The sequence below is a fragment of the Ambystoma mexicanum genome, chromosome 6q (genome assembly GCF_040938575.1).
Source record: "Ambystoma mexicanum isolate Mex_15411 chromosome 6q, UKY_AmexF1_1, whole genome shotgun sequence".
NCBI lineage: Eukaryota > Metazoa > Chordata > Amphibia > Caudata > Ambystomatidae > Ambystoma > Ambystoma mexicanum.
The window spans coordinates 183,367,434-183,389,257 of NC_090937.1; the positions used below are offsets into that span (position 1 = coordinate 183,367,434).

The 21,824-nt window shown below is 49.4% G+C and overlaps 1 protein-coding gene across 3 annotated transcripts in view; it reads right to left on the reverse strand.

Annotated features, from left to right (window-relative positions):
• Positions 1-21,824, reverse strand: part of APTX (aprataxin) — a 620,836-nt gene that overhangs the window by 441,482 nt on the left and 157,530 nt on the right. The gene's annotated exons all lie outside the window — the stretch shown is intronic.

Below are 21,824 nucleotides of genomic sequence, written 5' to 3' on the forward strand. Positions count from 1 at the left end.
TGCCGAGGGAGAAAACGCGATGACAGCCAAACCCAATCTCCTGGTTTGATTATCGGGGCAAAATGCTTTGTTCTTTCCTGGGACTGTCGAAGCGCAGTGATAGCTGTGCGATGACCCTGCCGGATTTGGTCTATCAGGCAATCTACATCTGGAAATTTGGACTCAGACTTCTTCAAGGTGGGAAAGGATGATGGGTTGAACCCATAGGAGCAATGGAATGGAGAAGTACAGATTGCCGAGTGAAAAGAGTTGTTATAAGCGAACTCGGCTAAAGGTAATAGATCCTTCCAATCATCCTGAGCCGCGGAGACATAGCTCCTGAGGTATCCTTCTAAGGTTTGGTTGGGTCTTTCTGTCTGGCCGTTGGATTGGGGGTGATAGCCGGAACTGAGAGCCCGTGAGATTCCAAGATGAGGGCAGGCAAGTTTCCAATACTGTGAGGTATATTGTGAACCTCTGTCCGAAATGATTGTCTCTGGTAAGCCATGTAGGGTGAAAATGTGGTTGATGAAGATGCGAGCCATCAAGGCAGCAGACGGCACTCCGGCAAGTGGAATGAAATGTGCCATCTTAGTAAAAGTATCTATTGTTATCATTATGGCCGAGCATCCTCGTGATGGTGGTAGGTCCACTATGAAGTCTGTGGAAATTATTTGCCACGGTCGTGAGGGCAAGGGCATCTTGACCAAAAGTCCTAGAGGGGCTTGCCGAGACGTTTTAGTTTGGAGACATATGGGGCATGATTTAACATATTCTTTTATGTCCTTTCTTAATGATGGCCACCAAAAGAAACGAGAAACCAATTCTTGGGTGGAGGCAAAGCCCCTATGTCCAGCTGATTTTGAACTGTGGCACATATTGAGAACTTCTTCCTGAAGTGTTCGTGTCGGAATATACGCCCTGTGTCCAAAGAAATAGCAACCGTCTTCCAAAGTTAACGCCAGTTGTGTAGACCGTGGTAGTTCTTTCTTGACAGTAGGACAGGATTGTGATTTCAGACGTGAGAGAAAATCGGGCACAGTGTGCAGTTCCAGAGCCATACAAGGGAAGATGGGTTCAGACCTGAAAGGGTTGTTCGGAAGCTGTTCCTTAAGGGATAGAGCATCGGCCTTTAGATTTTCCTTTCCTGGGATGAATGTGAACGTGATTCGAAATGGAGAAAAGAAATGGGCCCATCTGGCTTGACGGCTGTTACATGTTTGGGCATATTGTAGGATCCTGAGGTTATGATGATCTGTCCGGACTTCTACCGGAAATTTGGCTCCCAGTAGTAGATGGCGCCATTCTTCGAATGCTTGTTTGATTGCCAATAACTCTTTCTCCAGTACCGTATAGTTTAGCTCCGCCGGAGCAAGGGTTTTGGACAGGTACACTACAGGTCGTTCAAGATCTGAGTTGTCTATTTGAAGCAAGACAGCCCCTAGAGCATATTGTGAGGCGTCGGTTTCCACAATGAACCGACGGTTCTGATCAGGGGTTAACAACACTGGAGCTGAGGTAAAAAGCTCCTTAAGCCTCTTAAAGGCTTTATCTGTTGTTTCTGTCCAGAGAAAAGGGACTCCTTTCTTCAGAAGATTTGTCAAAGGCTGTGTTAGTCTGGAGAATTCAGGTATAAATCGTCGGTAGAAGTTCGAAAACCCCACAAAACGTTGAATGTCTTTGCAGGAAGCAGGCGTAGGCCAGTCCTGAACAGCGGACACCTTCTCCGGGTCCATAGCTATTCCCTTTGCGGATAGAACATACCCCAAATAAGTAACCTGGGGCTGGTGGAAAGAGCACTTTTCCAGCTTGCAGTATAAATGATTCTGCTGGAGTCGCCGTAGAACCTCTTCAACATGTTTCTCATGTTCCTGTGCTGTGTTGGAATAGACTAAAATGTCATCTAAATAGACAACGACGTTGTGAAGGAGGAGGTCGGCGAACAGATGGTCCATAAATCGTTGGAAGATAGCTGGAGCATTAGAAAGGCCAAAAGGCATCACTCTATATTGGAAGTGGCCAAAAGGGGTTCGAAATGCCGTTTTCCATTCGTCCCCTGATTTTATTCGGATAAGGTGGTAAGCTCCTTTTAAGTCTAATTTTGAATAGATGGTGGCCCCTTTAACGGCCTCTAAGATGTCAGGAATTAAGGGCATCGGATACTTATCGGGAACTGTGATCTTATTCAGTCCCCGAAAGTCTATGCAAGGACGGAGTTCAGCAGTGTTTTTCTTTGCAACAAAGAACAGGGAAGCGGCTGCTGGTGAGGTTGACTCTGATCAATCCATTATTAAATTGGTTCTAAGGTAGTCTCGTAAAACCTCTTTTTCGTTATTAGATAGGATGTACATCCGACCAAAAGGTAAAGGTTGATTTGAAATCAGCTCAATGGTACAATCATCTCTTCTGTGAGGAGGTAATTGATTGTATTCAGTAGCGGCAAATACCTCTCGGTATTGTTGGTATGCTTCTGGAAGACCGGCAATCTGGTTTAGAGTCGTAACCCCTGGTGACCCCTGGAGAGTGGACATTGAGTCTACCAGTACTTTTTGTTGATCCTCTATGCAATGTGCCAGACAATATTCTGACCCTAAGAAAAAAGAGCCCGCGGTCCAGTTTATGAATGGATTGTGCTTTTTGAGCCAAGGTATACCCAAGATGATGGGATGATGAGCTGCTCGGATGATATCCAGGGTGAGATTCTCCCGATGAGATGCAATGGACATCAACAGAGGGCTGGTCTGGTCTTTGATAGGTCCTGAAATTAATGGACTTCCATCAACGCTTTCCACTGGTATTGATTCTGCCTTTGAGGAGCGTGGGATACCATGTGAAGCAGCCCAGTGGTCATCAATGAAGTTCCCTGCAGCTCCGCTGTCGATAAGTGCTGGAATATCCCGTAAAATTCTATCTCCAAAGGAAAATGAAATCCTTAACACTACCATGTTGGTATCAGGATGACTAGTACACATTGAAGAATGAAAAGACTGTGAGGAACCCGGCTGAAGAGTGGGATCCCGGATCGTGGTTCCTCTTACGACCGGGCGCTGGCGTTTCCCGAGCGCCTAGGCGGTGTAATCGGGCAGTCTGGTAAAGTATGAGTATTGGCGCCACAATACATACACAAGCCTAAGGTCTTTCTGCGATTCCGTTCTTCTGGCGTTAAAGGCCCTCTTGCAGTTGATCCTAACTGCATAGGTTCTTCTGTAACCTGAGTCCTGGGCGAGTGAGGAAAGTTAGAAGCGAATCGAGGAGTCCGGCCTTTTCTCCTTTCTAACAGTCTCTCCTTCATACGGTAATCTAACTGTAGAACTAGAGCTATGAATTCCGTTAGATTGGTGGGCCGTGATACTCTGGACACTTCGTCCTTAAGTTCTTCCGATAACCCTCTCCTAAAGATCGTAACCTGGGCATCGTCGGACCAGGTGGTCTCACTTGCCATCTGCTTAAATTTAGTAATATAGGTCAGTATATCAAGATTTCCTTGTTTGAAATCATGGAGGTGTTCTTGGGAGGCCACCCGGATTTCTTGTCGGCCGAACATGGTGCGAATGCTGTTACAAAAGGCCGTATGAGAGTCCAGGATGGGATTATTACTAGTAATCAAAGGGGTTGCCCAGGCTAAGGCTGGTCCTGTCATTTGTGAGACCATGTAACCCACACGGTCTCGATCGGTATGAAAAAATGCCCCCTTGAACGTAAACTGTACGGCACAAGAGCCTAGGAATTCTTTGACCTTATGGGGGTTCCCATCAAACTGACCGCGCTGAACCTACCTTTCTTCCTATGCTCCGCGTCCATAAATCCTGGCAGGAGCCGAACCCAAGCAGCACACCCAGCGAACCTCTGCATACCTAAGGGGGAAACAATCAAGGAAAGACATTAATAGCCCGCAAGAAAGCAAAGGCCCTCAAAGACTACTATAATCGAACTTACCTCTTTAAAGACACTTGAATGGGTTGGCATCAGTGAAGTTAACTCGGTCGCTTCAACCCGCAGAAACTACGTGCCCCTGCGCAGAAAGCAGGACAGAGAGCACGCCAGACATCATAACAAGGTCCAGCTGCCATAGAAGACATCATCCCGAATTGAGTACATCGGGGGGGGGGGGGGGGGAGAGGAGGGTCCGGCAACCAGGGCTCACAGGTGTCCCCGTGGATATCAGGTGAGCTTAACATGAAGCCGCTGGGCCCCAGAGTTTTCCCCGATTGGAGTTGCCCTAGGGCAGTTTGGATATCCTCCTCCGTGATCAGGGCCTCGAGATTCACTGCCTGCTGATCGGAGAGACGGGGGGGAATGGAGGGGGGAGTGTGATGGAATCTAGAAAGTGTGAGTTGTCCGTTTCGGCTATCCTGGGTGGGGGGCGAGGGAGGAGAGGAGTTGTTCATAAAAGGATGCAAAAGCCACCGCGGTTAGCAGTTCCCCCAAACTCGAAAGAATGGCTCGAACCAGCCCCTTGCTTTGTTCATTCGTGCATTATCCAAGGCGATATTTCTCACGATCTGTTGTGCAATAACTAGGGCCTCTTGTGAGGCCTTGGCCCCCAATTCCAGGAGTTGTTCCTCCTTTCTAGCCACTTGTTTTACAGCCTCAGCAATCTCATGGAAGTGTTGTTTGCGGTGGGCCGACACCAATGAGATGGCCTCCCCCCTTACTGCCTTATAGGCTTCCCACAACGTAACCGGGCATGGCACCGTCCATTCGTTGAGCTCAAAGTATTCAGTGGAGTTTTGGGAGGGACCCTGCAAAATCTCTGGTATGCCTAGATAGCATGTGTTCAAGAGCCAGATGCGATTTGTTTTGTCCCACCAGTTCTGAAGTGTTATTTATAGTGGTATGAGATGCCTCTTGCCAGGAATACTACCGATAGACGGTCGGACATACTTTTGGGGACTAAGGCATAATCTATCCTTGAGAAAGAACTGTGTGCGCTGGTGTAGAAGGAGAATCCGATGGCAGTGGCATGTAGCGCCCTCCAGGAGCCACCATCCCTGCAGCTTCTATGAAGGTACAGAATTTAGTTGGGGTACTTCGGCTTCTAATGCCGCAATGTGACCTATCCCGGTCAAGCTCCATTACTTCATTAAAGTCTCCCCCCAGGACCCACAAGTCCACCCGTTCCACCAGCAGCACCGTCTGGAGCTCATTCCTATATATTTTGTCTTGTCAAGTTCAAGGGGGACATTATGAGAAGTGCGCTACCCCAAGTCGTGTGTCCCGGGCCAATGCTAATATCTTTGCTTTCCCTACTGCCCATCATTGCTGCCATGTGACCATGTACCATGAACTACAAACACCTAATAACCTTAAACACCCAGGTGCAGACATTCCCCCCTGCCTGAAACCGGGGTGGGTCGGGTGTGGAAACTAGACATTCTATAACATGTTTTATTACATTCCTACGTGTCCACCAACTGTAACGCTCACCTGATTCCCACGGAGGCGCGGCTCTGAAGATGGACTGGAAGGGCCCCTCTATTCTGGCTTCTCTGGCTCGCAAGAATACCCTCCTGTACGTGGAAAGGGAGTATTACCAACTGGCGGAAATAATGTTCAAGCCTCCCACTCCCATCCAACCCTCCACGAAACCTCTTCCACGGTTCCCCGTGAAGCCTCACCTTAGGGTTTGGAATGGTGAGCTCTCCGTCCTGCTTCAGATGCAGGGGCGCGTTGAAACCCAGTTACTTCACTGGATTGAGGGTTGATGGAGTTCAGGTAAGCTTGACTGTTCAGGTAAGGCGCTGTAATAGTTCTGTTCAAAAGTTCAAGCTCTTTAATTATGTCCGTTGTCTTATTGCAGCAAGCGCTAATGCTCATGTCCTTTTCCCCTTAGGGGCCGGGGTTCGGATGCCGGAGAAATGGCGCCGACCCGAAGTGAAGCGTGCCGCTTCAGTAAATGGCAGGTAAGTTCCGGATGAGCGCTCAGGTAATGTCTTTACAAACGCTCAACAATGACTTTGTCTTTTTTCCCCATAGGGGCCGGGATCCGGAGATGCCAGGAAGCGGCAGGACCCGAAATGCAGAGGGAAATATCCAACAGGTAAGTCTTAAAAGGAAACTGAGCTTTCCTTATTCCTTTTCTCCCTCTCACCTTTGTTCTTGTCTTTTTTCCTCTAGGCACCGGAACGTAGCTGAATCCGGAAGATCGCTGCTGAAGATGGAAGCGCCTTGCCAAGGTGAGTGAAATGCAGCGCTGCAGCGATCGAAACGAAATGCTTTAAAAAAGATGTCTTCCTTTTCAGGATCGTCGGTGAAGTGACTCCGGAATGCAGATTTAGCATGTAAGGGCTTTTCTTCACCTAATCTCTCCTTTCTCCCCTTGCAGGTGTTCCAGGGTGCTGGCAGGCGTGGCTGAAGTCAGGATGTAGGAGCAGACACGGTGAGCGTCCAGCTGCTAGGTGCAGAACAACGCGAAGCACGTGTGGCTGATCGGGTGTGGTTTAAATAGCCTTGGAAGAAGTTCCTGGTATGTATCCTTCCACCAATCAGGTATGTATCCTTCCCCGACCACACCCAGGTGGTGAAGTAGTCCCACAGGTAAAGTAGTCCCATTCAGGCCTCAAGAGGGCCTGGATGAAGCAGCATGGTCTGCATCAGGTAAGTGTGCACCCAAGCACTTAAACACATATCCTCTCTTATGAGCCTGGCGCCTAAGGTGCCAGGACTGGGGGCCCCTATGAGCCTGGCGCCTAAGGCGCCAGGACTGAGTCCAAAGGGCCCCGACTTGGGCCCGCTGGGACTTCCCAGGGGAAAATGATGTCTGCCTCTGGGGTTGCTGGGCCCGGCCTGGCTCCTTAGAGGCAGGCATCATGACACCAACCCAATCCCAACCCCTGAATCCCACAAACTACTCCCCCTCGCAACCCCACCGCCAATCAGAAGTACCTGTCGCCCAAACTGAGAAAACTCAAAACCAGTAGGAACTGGTTTGAGATATCTCGTGGGGGCCAGTCTACGGCCACCTCGCTCCCCGCTGGGGCCACTCTCAATGTGAGGGGGTTGGGTGAACCAACCCTAACCAATGAGCCCAAGGGGGAGCCCCTTCTCAAGGGACAGTGGGCCCATATCGGACCCTTCCTCGGCATGCGGCCCTCATGTGGTTTCTGTGCGTTTCAGGGATCCTCCTTGTTCGTCGTCACTGTGCAGCATTGGGGTCTTCGAATGGGGAGAGTTCGCCATGTCGCCTTCTTGCCGGGACAATCAATCTCTCCTTTTAATCAGGCGCAGATCGGAGAGAACTTGTATCTCGAGCCAGTCCCATACCTCGCTCAGGTTTTGAAAAACATGGACTTTGTTGTTGTGATCAAGCTTGAGGGTGGCCAGAAAGAACAGACCGTATTTGATCCCCAGGGATGAAACTTTCTTTATTGAGTCAAAGGATTGGTGGGACTTTTGCACCTCTTGTGTAATCTGGGAAGACCACTATGCAGTTGCCGTCGTATGTGATCGGGCCCGTCACCCTAGCCATATGAAGAAGGGTGCCCCGGTCTCAATAGTTCAAGAGCTGGGCTATCACAGTCCGTGGCGGGGTGCCAGGTATTGGTCTGCCTGTAGGAACTCTATGTGCCCGTTCTTTGGAGAAAACGTTAGAAAGCTTCTTCGGTGCCATAAGGTCTGCGAACCAGCCCGCCAAGAAAAGCCCCATGGACGGGCCCTCTTCCTTTTCTGGGAGTCCAAGTATGCGCAGGTTGTTCTGCCGAGACCTGCCTTCACTGTCTTCTGAACGAGCTTCCAGGGTGGGGAGTGTCTGTGTCATTGCCTCCAGGTGTTCTTCCATCTTCTTGATTGCGTCCTCTCCGTCAGAAATCCGTTGTTCAGTGTCCCCCACCCTGGAGGTCAGGTTTTGCAAGTCCTGCCGTAGGAAGGAGACCTCAGAGGCCAACCTGTCGTTTTTCGTCTCCATCGACTTCCTGGATTCCCCGATGGCAGCCATAATCTCGGTCAGCGAGGGAACTGGTTCAGCACATCCGCTTGCCCCATCGTTCGTTACTGTGTCACCTGCTGTGTGGGCCTTTGCAGGGGTGTTGGTTGTGTACCGGTCCATCTTGTGCTGCGCCAGCCCCTTGCGGGGCATGTCCTTCACCATGATCTCAGAAGCCATAGCGGTCAGTTCCAGGGTGGCTCCCCGCTTGCGCGCCCACGGGGCTACTGCCGAATACATGGGCGGGCCAATGGCTATGCTCTCGACTGCAGTGGCCCCAAGGTGGTCCTCTGTTCTAGACATGGAGGGGGCCCGTGTCTGTTGGGGTTCCGGGACATGAGGCGTTTGTGTTGCCCTGCAGTGATTTAGCAGCCTCTACTGGGCTTTATGGGCGCCGGGTGAAGAGTCTAGCTCTAAAATCAGCACCGCGGCCCGTCAGAATCTCTGCCAGATGTGTGCGATACTTGTATAAGCGTTCTTCACTTCCTCCAATGCTGGCCGGTATCTTAATCCCTTACCTTTGTCAGTGATGACAGCAGGGGGTTGCGCCAGGATACGTGCTCGACGGGAGCACCTACCGACCTGGTCCGGCCCAGTGCATTGGCACCTCCTTGCCGTCGCCTGGTACAAATATGCTGGGTATGCAAGCCACAAGTGGAGGAGGGGGTTGCTGGCAGCTTCAAAGGCTTCATGCAACAACAGTCATGCGGGGCGCTAAACGGGGACCAGGACAGAAGCCCCTAGCGGTCCAGGGCGATGTACATGTTGGGCAACAGAAGGCCTTCTCTCCACTTTGTCGGCAACCCCCGGGCACAACCAAGTTTTACTGCGGGTTCTTCTCAGACCCTCACATGTTTAGTAGTGCGTTCTCAGTGCCCCAGCACATCAGCTAGTCTCATTCCACGCTGGGTGCGGGTCAATGGCCATAGCAGCGGGTATAATTCTGCATTATCTAGGGCGCCCAAGGCCCCCTCCCACTGTCCATATATGCGCTCCATATTCCACCCAAGCCAACAAAGTCGTATGCCGGCTTCGTCCACCTTCTCGGGACGCTTTGGCGCCCAGATACTCAGGGTACCGCAGGAGCTGCAAGCGGGTCCGTATTATGCATGGGTCCTCAGCAGCGCTGCACCAAGGCCGACCCCCTTCTTGAACGGATTTGCCGATTTCAGGTTTGCCGCCACTCGATCGTTGGGCCAGTCCTCCCTGCCTCTCCTGGGTTAGTGGCTAGGGTGGTGGGAGCATTAGAACAGCGTCTTGGGGCCTGCCGGTGTACTTCTCTGCCGCAGGCGTCCGCCACAGCTTCACTGTAGTGTTGCAGGCTTTTCAGGCTCCATTGGTGAGCTGGCCAGTCTTCGCCACGGTCTTCACAGCGAGCCTGTGCATCGCAGGGCACGGACTGTTTCCTGCCTTCTCCCCTACAGCCCGCTTCGATCTTCGTAGGGACCTGAAAAAGACCCGATTTCCATCGGGATTTCGAGGATATCTGTAGGGAAGGTTCCTGCCACTGTCGAGCGCAGGAAACTTGTGGGTTGGATCTCTAAGCACAGGATATTTTCAGGATCAGAGCAGTCCCAGTGGAGCAGCGAGCTTTCACGTCGGCTGCTCCACAGTGCCCCCCCCAATCACACTCCTTAATGTGTATGCCCCCACCTTGGACACCCCATCCTTTTTCACCAAGATGTTTGCAACCTGTCCCCAGTATATGGTTAATCTCCAGTTTATAGGTGGAGACCTCAACTTAGCCCTAGAACCTCTACTTGATTGCCAAGGCATGGCTGCAGGGGGCCCTAGCACATCAAAGAAATGGGCAGCTTTTCAGTCAATAATACACAACCTTTGCCTAATCGACATATGGAGAGATATAAACGGACAAAAACAGGACTTTACGTTCTACTCACACCCACATGATAGCTATTCCCGGCTGGACTACTGGCTAACCCCAGCTAACACACGCTATCTAGGGACAGATTGTACAATCCTTCCGACCACGCTATCAGATCATGCCCCCGGCCTCCTGCGCATCACCCTTCCAGACAACACGCAAACCACCCACATGGAACTAAACCTATGCATGCTCCAATACCCTGATCTCGTAGAACAACTTGTAGCGGACACAGAGCGGTTGTAGGATGACAATCTAGTACAGGACTACACAGCCCATACGTGCTGGGACGCCTTCAAGGCCTACATGAGGGGACAATGTATTTCGTGCTGGGCATACAAGCGTAAAACATGGGGGGGAAGAAGTAGCCCACCTAACAGTGGAACTCGACAAAGTTAAGAGGGACCACAAAAGCTCCAGAAACAAACACCTAAGACCACTACTTAAACTCTGAGCCAGAATTGGTCAGTTAACGGCTGACAGGGCCCAAAAATCGTACATCAGCTGGTCTCAGTCATACTATATCGAAAGCGACAAGCCTCGAAGGTCGATGGCCCTGGCCCTGAAACAAAGACAAGCCGTGCAAACACTAGTCTCTATACAGGATAAGGAGGGAGAGCGACTGGTCGGGGGACGCCCAAATCAATGCACAATACGCAGAATTCTACAAAGAGCTATACATGGCATCAGTCGCTTCCACAAACCAAGACATTGAACTCTTCCTAGACTCTATACAGATCCCAAAAATCCCCCCCTCCCCCGACCATAAAGCTGCCCCGGAGGCCCGAATCACGGCGGCAGAAATATCAAACGCCATAGCCGCATTGTCCACGGCGAAAGCGGCAGGGTCCGAAGGGATCCCTATTGACCTCTATAAAGAATTAGAGGAAGAAATCGCACCCCGGTTAGAGGAGGTATTCAATAAGGCAATCTCCCGAGGCCGCCTCCCCCAGTCTATGCTCATTGCAAACTTAATAGTCTTTCACAAGGGGGAGGGGGGGACCCAGAAATGTGTGGCTCCTATCGGCCCATATCTCTTGTAAATGCAGATGCCACAATTCTAGCGAAGTGCCTGGCTAGACGCATAGAAAAAAGCCTCCCAAGCATCATCCATAAAGACCAAACGGGCTTCATAAGAAATAGACACTTGAGCGACAACATCAGAAGACTGCTGCACATGGTAGCAGGTGATAGAGACCCGGAAGCCCTAATATTGGCAGTAGACACAGAAAAGGCTTTTCACAAATTGCAGTGGGAGTTCATATTCAGAGTCTTACCACGATACGGCTTTCCTCCTTGTCCAACTGATTAAACTGCTATATACGGGCCCTACCGCCGCTGTTGTAACCAATGGCATCGAACTACAATCGGGCAGGCGGCAATGGTGCACGCTGTCGCCCCTATTCTACACCCTATCCATAGAGGCAACGGCGATCAAGCTCCGGGCAGACAGGGGATGGGCAGGCATCGTACAGGGTGGCGAGGAACACCGTGTGTCCCTCTACGCTGATGACATGCTACTTTATGTTAGCAAAGGTCCCACATCCCTCCCACATATTCGAGTGCTACTACTCGAGATAGACCCAATGGCGGGATATAAAGTCAATTGGAGCAAATCAGATATGCCCAGATTTCACGTGGGACCCCAGGGATGAGGGGGGTAGCTCCTTTCTCTATACAAACGCACCATATTAAATATCTTGGCATTAACATAAGCGCCTCATTCGGTAACATCAGGGACCTAAACTATCCACAGAAAATAATGGGCATATGTCAGGATCTCAAAAGATGGGATACCGTAAACCTTTCCTTAACCGGGCGATAAACACCCTGAAAATGAATTTGTTCCCCAAGATAACGTACATCGCAATGATGATCCCAGTCAACCCGACACCAAAGTCCCTGAAAGAACTAGACCAGGCAATCGCTAAGTTTATCTGGAAAGGGAAGAAGGCGAGAGTCCACCTACCAGTCCTACAAGGCGCCAAGGTAAACGGTGGACTAGCGGCCCCATCCCTTAAGGCGTACTACCAAGCGGCTCAAGTGTGCTGGATAAAACGCTGGTTGGAGACACCAGACGACTCCAGTTGGAGGGCATTGGAGGTTGAGCTGATGAAAGCACTTACCCAATTGAAATCATGGCCATTCCCCCAAACAGGCTCCCACCAAACAAAGAAACACCCCATAATAGGGCCCACAATCGCGCAATGGCACAAAATCTTGACACCACAAGGGGTCCAAACCAAGCACGCACCGCCATGGTCCAGCATCCGGGCGGTGTTAACCTACGGGCTAACGCACAGAACACACCATAAGCAGGATTAAGAGTGGGCCAATATTAGAGTAATGGATATATGCAAGGTTGGGAAACTACAGACGTTCCAAGACGTGCGCATGAAACTCGGCCTGAGCATAGGCGATTGGTTCACATACCACACAATATGCACCACTTACGTCGCCACATTGCACAACCCACCCATCCACCGGCACCAGCTCCCTGCGAGATTGAGCTGGAGCAACATCTCGAATCCTTCCCACACTTCTGCACATTCTACTAAATGGCAGTTCCGAAAACCCTGGGACAGAACCACACGCTAGCGCACATCTGGTCCGAGGACCTTGGGGTCCAAATTGGGATATCGGACATCCTGGAATAGTACACCGCCATACCAATAATCTCCACCAACATCAGAAACAGAGAGATCCAATATATAATACTTCAACAACTATATGTCACCCCCACAACACTACACCGGATGGGGATTTCCCAAACAGACGAATGCTGGAGAGAGTGCGGTGCCACAGGCACAATGGGACATATACTTTGGCAATGCCCCGTGATCTCCCCATACTGAAGGGAAGTGCATAAGCAGATAGGCGACATCAATGGGGCCACTGTCACCCCCAAGGTGATGCTACTGGGGGCGGAGGCTGACGCCTGGCATGATGACAGGCTAACCCGCAAACTCATTGGTTTATTATTATTTACGGCAAGGAAACTCCTTATCACCCACTGGAAGCCCCTGCCTCCTCGGTCGAGCGAGCTGCACTCCTTTCGAAAACCTGTAGAATGGAGCATACGGCTATCGCGAGACAGCAGACACATAACCCCTCCAGAGCAATACAATTCTGAGAACTAACAGATCCATAAACATAAGAGGTAGAAGGGGGGTGGAGACAACCAACTATACTATATAAGCATGACAAGCAACCCAATACGGGACAAAATCGGTAAGGCGATAGGGGCAAACCGCACACCAACACCCTGCCGCGAAGGAAAGAAACGCAAGGGAGCAACTACGCAAGGGAGCAACTCATAGTTGGGGGGGTGGGGGGAAATGTTTATGTTGATTAAGGGTTGAGGGAACTAAGTGGGGCAGGGGTGCGGGGGTAGCAAAATAGTGAAGCATGTTTAATGCTTACAACCATCATTTTAAGTTAAACATGTCATACATAACAGAAACTATGTTCAAAAGCATGCATTTTGTCTGCACAGTGATTTCAACTGTATGGTACTTTGTTTTAATTAAAAATGCTAATAAAAAGATATTTAAGACAATCAACTTCTACTGATGTAGCGGGAGTGCAACGCGAACCAGCCGGTTCCAGTAAATAGAAAGGAGATCTTTCAGCGTATACAGCCCTGTGAGCACAACTCAAAGAATTCTCTTTATTACAAGTCTTGGATCTCACTGTGCAAACGGCCAGAAGCAGAGATACAGAGTCTGCCGTCAACCGCGCCGCACGAGTCAGAGGACCAGGGTAACGCAGACATATTTTTCTGTCCCAGGCTGCATTTGATACCAAGTTCCAGGTTTATAGTGATATTTTCGAATGCCATAGTTTTGAATGGCAAAGTTTTGCATCAAAAAAATTCATTTAAAAAAAAAAAAAATGTTAATGGGGGGTCCCCCTCAACCCCTGTTTTTTTTACCCCTTAACACCCCTTTTAGTAAAAAAAAATAATAATAAAATAAAAACTTTACCTACTAAAAAATGCTTTTTTTCCCGAAACTTTTGTCATTCGAAACCATGTTTTCGAAAAATGACTGTATACCCAAGTTCCAGCATAGGAAATGAAAGACAAAGAGGGCAGCAGAGATGCAGAAACATTGATCTTATACAGTGAGACTCACAATCACAATCCTAAATCCATGGAAAAAACACAACCACAACAAACCAGGTCCATACAACCAGAAGATGTTCAAACTTCAAAAAAAGGATACCGAGGGGGTCTGAGGATTTTTACCATACCAACATACGATGACCCAGACCCAGCAATGCTCAACGAATGGGGCGACGCCACTAAGTGTTCATTTAAGATGGCGACTATTTTGGTTAATTTTTATTTTAAAATGTGTTTATTGGCATTTTGTTATATTCACAAACACTGCACCTCTTTCTGGTGCCAGCTTCAGTATCAATAAACAAGTCTGCATACTTATACAGCAATATGTTAAACAATAAGTTCAAACAACAATGAACAGTAACTGTCTCCGGTGTCGAGCCAAGTCTAGCTTCACTGATGACTGACAGGGCGGATGCTTCTGTCGTGGGAAGGGGGTGGGGACATGGACCAGACCAGGGGGTCATTGTGTCTCACGATGGACCTGCTGAAGCTGGTATGTTTTTTCCGCAGTGGTTGGGTGTGCTTCCTGCGGGTTATTCAAGGGGGTTTATCATCAGGGGAGTAGAACAGTTTTGTCATGGTATCTTTCCATGCAACCAGCGCCATACTCGAGTCTTCAGTAGACCTGGTTACGCTCTCTTCCCAAGCCTTTGTTTCAGCGTTCGCCCATTTCTCAAGTTCTTTACGCCACACTGTGAAAATCAGACCTGCGGGTTTTTTCCATGACATAGCCATAGTCCTTTTCGCCATTATGCATGCCAAATCCATTAGTTTGACGGAATGTTTGAGTTTAGCTAACCTAGGATAGGTGCCCAGGAGACACTCATGTGGAGTCCATTCATACCTGGTGTGACCCGCCTCCTCGCACATTTGTTTTATTTTGGACCAGAAAGTCTGGGTCTTGGGGCAGGTCCATAGCATGTGGATTAAGTCCGCGTTATCAGCTCCGCACCAAGTGCAGTTTGGCGGCACATTGTTGTTGAATTTGGCCAATCTACTCGGGGTCAGATAGGTGCGGTATAGCACGTTCATCTGGATCAGTCGAAATCGGTGATTTCTAGAGACCTCTCCAGAGAATGACAGTGCCCTGTCCCATTCGCTATCTGTTAGTTCCCGCCCTAAATCTGTTTCCCATGTGGTCCGTAGTTCTGCGCTTCGGGGGTTAGGTGTGTCACCTAGATGGCCATATATTTGGGACACCACTCTTCCACCCTCTCCCAAACTATAAAGCAGTGTTATAAAGGGGTTCATGTCTGGTTCCTCTGGCCAATTTTCCCAATTCGTTCGGGCAAACAGTCTAATCTTCCGATAGCATAGGTATTGACTGGAGGGAATATCATACTCTGCCTGTAACTCAGAGAACTCCCGAAAGGTCCCCCCTTCATACAGGTCTCCCCACGTGTAGATTCCTTTTCCCTCCCAGAGCCTGACACTATTTAGATTGGTATCGGTCTTATTCAACCCCGAGAGCAGTGGCATTTCCGGGGAATATGTTTGCTTTAATTTCATAATCACTGAGGTTCTGTACCATATTTTCCTACCAAGGGTCACCAGGAAGGGTGGGTTGCTTATCAGGGTCTGAGGGCCCCAGATCAATTCCTTTAAGCGTAACGGGGAGATCATGGTCTGCAACAGAGGGGTCTCTGAAGTGACCTCGTCTGCTAACCATTTTGATACAAAGCCCAACTGGGCGGCCAGGTAGTATTTCTCTAAATTAGGCAGTTGGATCCCACCCGATTTGTATGGTAAGACTAATGTGGACAGGGCCACCCGGTGCCTGCATCTCCCCCATAGGAAATCCCGGATTATTGTATCCAGCAAACGGAAGAAAGGTTTAGTAATATAGAAGTGCACATTTTGGAACACATACAGGAACCTGGGGAAGACAATCATTTTGACTATGGAGGCCCTGCCCATCATGGATAAAGGCAGCTTAGACCAGAACCCCATGGACTTACGTAGCGCTGGGATCTTCGCTCTAGTGTTATGATCGTGCATTAGTTCTGGGGTGTGTAGAATCTGAATCCCAAGGTATCGGAATGAAGTGGTCTGCCAGGTTATACCCACCAGAGGAAGTTCCGTAATGGCCTTTCCTTTCAGTCCCGCGAGCGGGAACAAGCAGGACTTGGCTCTGCTGAATTTTATGCCCGAGACCTTGGCGTAATTGTCTAAAACGTCCAGCATTGTTGGTACATTGAGAAGGGGATTATTGACATATATCAGCACATCATCGGCATATAAGGAGATGATGTGGTCTACCCCTCCAACCCGAATGCCTGCATCGAAGAATTGCTGCCTAAAAAAGAGCGATGGGCTCCAGGCCCAGTATATACAGCATGGGTGAGAGTGGGCACCCCTGCCTGGTACCTCTGCGGATATCCCACGACTCTGATACAAAGCTCCCAGATTTTACTCGTGCCCTCGGTCCATTGTACAGTATTTTGATCCAACTAATGAACCCCAGACCGAAACCAAACCGCTCCAGGACCACCACTAGCCACTCCCAATATATTGAATCAAATGCTTTAATAGCATCTAAGGACAGTAGTGCATAGCATTCTTTGCTTGTGTTTGTATGGGTTATTATATGTTGGAGCCTACGCAGGTTCATGGTCGTATTACGACCGGGTACAAAGCCGTTTTGGTCCTCATGCACTAAGTCTCCAATTACTCTGGCTAGTCGGTTGGCTAGGATTGTCGTAAGTATTTTAACATCGTATTTTATCATCGCAATCGGGCGGTAAGAGTCGCACCTATCTGTGGGTTTGTCGGGTTTAAGTATGGGGACCACCAAAGTTTCTCTCATGCTAATGGGGAGGGTGCCACATTCATAGGATTCTCGGAAGACTTCAAGCAATAGTGGCGTCAAGGAGGGTTCAAATGCCTTGTAAAACTCCGGGGGCAACCCATCGCTGCCCGGGGTCTTACACGTCGCCAGGGATCTAATTGCCTCCGTAATGTCATCGGGTGTGATGTCCCCATCTAAAGCCTCAGAACGTGCAGGGGTTAATTTGGGTAAGCATATCTCATCTAAAGTGTCCTGTATTTGATCTCGGGGGATCTGGCCCGCATGGTATATAATTGTTCGTAGAAATTCTTAAAGGTGTCATTGACACCCTGTTGAGTGTTGTGAGTTTCATCGAGTTCATCTTTCAATACCGTGGTTATATGTCTGGTGTGTTCTTTTTTGCAAAGCCAAGCTAGCAGTCGGCCGGGTTTGTCTGCCTCGGCGTGTGTCCTTTTGGTTCTAGTAATAAAATCGAATTTTGATAGCCTATTCCATGCATCGGTGCAGTTCTCCCTCAAAGTTCTAAGATCTTCTTCTCTCTTTGGGGTGTCTATCGGGGCTGCCTCCAGTGCCGTGATTTTCAATTCTCCCTCATCTAGCTTGCTGCGCAGAAGTCTCCTAATACCGCCCGCTTTAGCAATGACTTCCCCCCCCGCACCACTACCTTCAGGGCGTCCCATAGCGTGCTGACGTGTTCTACACTCCCAGTGTTTTCGGTTATGAAATTGTCTATGGACTCGTGTAGCTCATCCTTAAACGCCTGGTCCCCCAAGGCCTCCGCAGGCATCCTCCACATGGGGATGGGTGGTCTCGGGCCGGTCTGATTCCATTGAATTAACAGTGGCGAATGATCTGAAATAGTTCTTCCCAGATATTGCGCACTCCCCATCTGAAGTAAATGTTCCCTGCCCACGAAGAGGTAATCTAGCCGGGTATGGAGGGCATGTGGAGACGAGTAAAACGAGTAACCTCTCTCCTGGATGCAGCTCCCGCCAGACGTCCGCCAGGTCCAAATCATTGGTCGTGGTTTTCAGGTATGTGGTGGCCGTTGAAGGGCCCTTCGTTGTGGGGCTGGATCTGTCTAGCGTTGGATCATGGACGCAGTTAAAGTCCCCTCCCCATAAAAAGAAGGCATCTCTGTACTGTAGCATTTTGGAGCGCAGATCTTTCAGGTGTAGTGGGATATTGTTGTTGGGGAAGTACGAGTTCACTATACACACTTCCCTTTGTTCAAGTGTCCCCCATAGTACCACATATCTGCCTTCAGGATCCTTATCCATTTTAGTGAGTTGAAAGGGTACGTGGGGGCCGATCGAGGTGTAGACCCCTCTTGCAAATCTGGAATAGGGGGCCCCAAAACCCTGTCCCACCCAGTGTTCGTTGAGCTTCGTCTCCAACTCGGCAGAGCAATGTGTCTCTTGTAGTAGAGCAATGTCCACCTTCTTCCGCTGCAGGTAGGACTAGATTCTGTTTCTGCGGAGATATGTGCCCAGGCCCCGCACATTCCAAGTCATAATCTTAATTTGTACAACCATGGTGGTCTCTTAGGGGGTCTGGGAGCAATCCCACTCCTGCAAGGGCTGTATGCTGATGCGGCTGTGTCCCCATCCCTCCCCGTTTGTAATAGGCTTAGGTCCAATATCTTCAGAGTTTCTGTCCTCCCGTCCCTTGTCGTAGGCTTAACCATCGGAAACTTACCAACCTTCCCATCCTCCAACATGGAGGATGCATTAACCGAAAAACAAAACAAGTAACTGCCCCCAGCAGCCGTTTTGAACTTGCGACGCTCAGGGGCTCCCGAGCCTCGGGGGCCTCTCCAGGCCTTTCGGTACGGGTGGGGTGTAGGCATTTGGCCTGCACTGTTCTAGGCGGGGTGGGTCGTTGACGGTCTCGCGCTTGGGCCTTCGTGCTCCTGCCCAATCAAGACTTCAGCTTGTTGCAGCGTTAAGTGATGTTTCGCTGACCTTATCTCCAGCTTGTTGGTGTGGTCCCTTCCATAGATTCAGTCAATCCTTAGTCATATGGACCCCTTCTCAGGTTCTTCGGTGTCGTCGGCCAGGTTATTATGCTCAAGCCACATATTAGCGGCAGCTGGGGTTTCTAGGAAGACTGTCTTCCCTTTATATAGTATCTTAAGTCTCGCCAGATACAACATGTATTTCAGGTTGAGTTTCCGTAACCTGGCCTTTATAGGTATGAAGGAATTCCGCGATCGTTGCACCGTGGGGGTGTAGTCTGGGTATATAACTATTACGGAGCCATTCCTCTTTATCACCCCTCCTTCTCTTGAGAACCGCAATATCACCTCCCTGTCACGGAAATTCAGAATTTTTGCAATTATCGGGCGTGGGTACGAGCTCGGCGGCGGTCTTTTCTGGAGGGATCTGTGGGCCCGCTCCACTGAGAACCCCTGGGTAAGTGAGCCTGCCCCAATTTCTTGAAGCAGCAGCGTTTCGATGAATTTGGTGGGGTTTGGGCCTTCCATGTCCTCCGGAACCCTGAGGATACGGACATTGCTGCGGCGGGCCCGTCCCTCCGCGTCCTCTGAGCGGGATTCTAGTCTAGCCACTGTCCGCCGCCTTTAGCTCCCGTGTGTCTTCGCTGGTTTCTTGCAGGGACGTTTCAGTTCTAGTTACCCTTTCCGTCAGGTTGCGGGCATCTTGTCTCATCAGTTGTATATCTGACCTGATTTCTCCGATCATGCCTTCCATAGATGTGCGTAGCGCTGCAATTGCTTGCAAGATTTGAGCGTCTCGGGGGTCCAACGCCGAGGATGGCGGGTCAGCCGCCGGGGTTGCTTCCTGCGGTAGCTGCTGCCTCGGGAATGCAGTTGTGAAAGCGTCCATCGTGGCGGCCTTTGATCTGTTCTTAGGAGGCGACATGGCTCCGTTGGAGGGTTCCAGATGGACAGGGCGGGCTGCAGGTCTTAATCCTAATCCCAGTTCCGTTGTCTGCCCTCCAGGTGCGAGGTAAGGGGCCAGTTGTATGTGATAGGGAACCCTGTGCTGTGTCGAGCCTTTCGGGACTGCTCGTGTACCTGCCCGTCCCCGCTCCTCAGCCGCCAGCAATCTTGGCGCCCCGGTCGACTGACTCCGGTCACCTCGATCTTCTTCGCCTCACAGCGCCGAAGGGGTAGGCTTTTTTCCTTCCGTCCGTCTCCGCTCCAGCTCCTCGGCAGGCTTCCGGCGGGGGTCGCTCTCCCCCGTGGGGTCTCAGCCCAAGACTCCGCGTCTCTGCCGTGCGTCTCGATCCGGAGGGCAAACGTTCACAATCTCATCTGCTTCCGCCCAGTCCGGCCCTCGCGGTCCTCCGCCGCCATCTTGGATGCCATAGGGGAGCTTTTTCAAACGCTCCGTTATTCTCTTTGCCAGCTCCGATTTCCACTGGGATTTCGGCCGCGTGGAGCGATAAGGTTCCTCTACGTGCCTCTTAATTTGTTATAGCTGCTATTTCGATTCTGCCACCGTAGTGTCGGCGGCTTCAGGATCTTGGGCTGGAGCCTGGCGGATTCGCGGCTTCACACCATGCGTGCAGACCACGCCCCCCACTATTTTGGTTAAATATGCCAAAAGCGATAGAGCCAAAGCACTTAAAGGTATTGATGAATTGGAAAAGGAAGTGTTCGCAGGCTCTGATAGAGATATGGCTAATATGAAAACGCAAATGCAGAAAAATCTAAGCAAATGCGAGGAGTAAATTAAGGATCGGAAACAACGCAAATTCCTAAGGGACAAAGAAGATTATGCCACCGGCCGTATTTACACTTTTGCAAGAAAATATGACAGCATTCGCATACAGACAACAACAGAGCCAAAAGCACAGAGTAACCAACAAATAGAATCGGATACAGATGAAACTGCGAGCACCTCGACAGACATCTCCATCACCAACAATGAAGACACTCCCATCAAACTGAATTTTTTATAAGAGATGAGACTCTTGCACCAGGCGGGCAAAGCGATACAAGGAAGAAATCAAAACAAAAAACAAACCAACTCCAAACCAAACCCCAGCAAGAGGAAGAACACAAGGGGGACGCAGGGGACACAGGAAAAAAGCATTGGGAACAGTCACAAGGCCATCTAACGAGGTCTGCCAAGAACAAGAAGAGCCAATAATCAACAATGCCATACAAGTGATAAACTTATCGAACAGAGCTTTAACAAAAATGGATTGTGAAGCTTTGGGAAAAGGGCTAACTTTCTGTCCAACTGCAGAATTTGATTGTCCTCAATCAAGAATTGATCTCTACTGTTTTATCAGAAAATTGAGATTAGCCAAATTGTAGGTCAACAGTGATTATGCAGGCAAACCTGTTCCAGCTCCAATCCCATCTGAACTCAGAATTCAAGACATAACGGCACTCAATGACTTGAATACTTTAGGCAGAGACAAGCCAAAATCCAACACAACTTCTGAAGATAAAGATGAATGGACAAGAGTGTACCAGTATCAACACAAACATGGCAGAATGCAGCAATGTGAAAAACAAGTCTAAATTGAATCCATCTAACATTAACAGTCCGACAATGGATCTATTCGAAGACCTCATTATCGATGACTTGAAGACTCTTAACAATTAAATCTAAAGTCATGTATGATATATATGATAGGTTCTTTATAACGCACGTAATACCCAGAGATTTCTAAGCGCGGACCTGGGATTCAAACCTGTGTTGCTTCGTGTGTCGTCTTGCTTTCAAGACGAGCATGTTGCCGCTGAGCTATCCTAGCGGGACGATGTGTGACAGTCTGTTATATATATATATATATATATACACACATATACATACATATATACACACACACACACTTTTACATTAATACATACATTATTTCAATAGACCACAAACTGGCAAAATATAAATCATTGTACAACCCTCAAAGTGCATAAAAATTGATAAAACCTTCAGTTATAATAAATTCAAACATTATTTGTGCAAACCTACAATATAATTTCATCAAGTCGAGTCCAACCAACATTCTTTGTAATTACTTAACCTATTTTATTATCATTTCCCTCCAAGTGCAAACCGTTCAAGAAATGCACTACCAATATAGCAATTGATGTGGGGTAGCCACTCAGCGACATCTCCCAAAATGTATCACACTCAATATATTC